The sequence below is a fragment of the Mesoplodon bidens genome (assembly GCF_964165515.1).
Source record: "Mesoplodon bidens genome assembly, chromosome: X".
NCBI classification, from domain to species: domain Eukaryota; kingdom Metazoa; phylum Chordata; class Mammalia; order Artiodactyla; family Ziphiidae; genus Mesoplodon; species Mesoplodon bidens.
Window position 1 is genome coordinate 89899181 of NC_138163.1, and position 1650 is coordinate 89900830.

Consider the following 1650-nt stretch of genomic DNA (forward strand, 5'->3'; position numbering starts at 1 on the left):
CTGAAAGGTAATGATTTGGTGAGGTGGTTTATGGAAATGAAAAAAATTCTAAGTTCTGCTATTGAGCATGTATTTTTGGTTTCAACCCAGCAAATATTTGGAAGATTTATAGAATCACTCAAGAGGAAGAACAGAGTCTAGAGGGTTTGATTTCATGCATTACTAAGATCCAGAAAGGGAATTGGAACTTTGAATTTGACTACATAGATATTAAAATAGATCAGACTTGAAGAAAAATGCTGATTTTAATCCAGTTGATATTGAGAAGCCTTGAAGTACCACTTAAAAGTTTCTTTTATTCCCCATCAGCGAATTAAAATGAGAAAAATAGTAGGAGATAATGAATGTTACATGATTTTGCAATTTAGGTAGGATTTTCTCAAGCTTCCTTGGAGTTTTAACCCTTTGCCACCCTTCTCTCTCTTTCCCTTTTTCTCCTCTTTATTTACCTTTCACCTAAATTATTTTATATTATAAGGTTTTATTAAATTCTGTGTTTCTGTTATCTTTTCTTTTGGGCACCAAAGTTGCTGGATTGAAACCCAGTTTGGTATTCCTCCTCTCTTTCTCAGAGTAGTGTTTTCTGAGTACTAACTCCTGTAGGAGAGGAAAATGTTTTCCTTGACCCTCTTAGGGTCCCTGCCTGCATCTGAAAATTGACAAATGTAGGTTAACAGGTAAAAAGATACACATTTATTTAGTATTAGTTTTACATAATACTGGAGATTTCCTATGGAAATGAAGACCCAAAGAAACAGTTAGACATGCATATTTTATGCTAGATTTGATAAAGAATGTACAACCATAGAGGGATATGATAGGTTAAGGAGTATGAAATAATTATAGTAAACTGGGGGAAATTTGGCAAGACTTGTTTGTTTGGAATCTTCTTGATGTCCCTTTGTCCCTGGAGATAAGAATGCTTCTTTCCTCTGAGTATAGGAAGGGCACCTCTCACATGAGGGCTTTATGGCCTGTTTCAGGGAAGAAGGGGAAAGGACGAGGTAAGATAGACTTTGTGCTTCTGCCATTTTCTCAAATTCCTTTAGCTTAACATATTCAATATGTCAAGGTACTATATTTTAGGGTGTAATGTCCTGAACCCCATTATTCTCCCATATGAAACTTCCACATGAAGTTTACAGTCCAGAAACTGAGTTAATAGATTGTCCCATAACACATTGAGTCAGTGTCTCAGCCCTGGTGTCTACTGAAAAAAAAATGCACAACGTGGGAATGGCAAGTTAAGTTTTATTTGGGGCAAAATGAGGACTATAGCCCAGGATACAGCATTTCAGATAGCTCTGAGAAACTGCTACAGAGAGGTAGGGGGTAAGGTCAGTATATATGTGATTTTTGGGAAGGGGGCGTACATGCAATCAAGCATGTATTTTCTTGTAGAAGGTTTCTGCTAGTCTAGTGAAGATTACTGCTAGTCACAAGCAGCAGACATCACCATGAAGGATTTCAGTGCTTTTCTAGAAATGAGGAGATGCAAGAATTGGGCTCATAAAATTGTCTCCTGAAAATATCTAACTATCTGAAGACCTCTTCTGCCAGTTTTTTTCCAAAGCATGGAGTGCCTCATTTCTGATGTCCACCCTGAACTCCTTTCAGGGGTGTTGAAGGTCAGCAGCTGCAGTGGCTCAT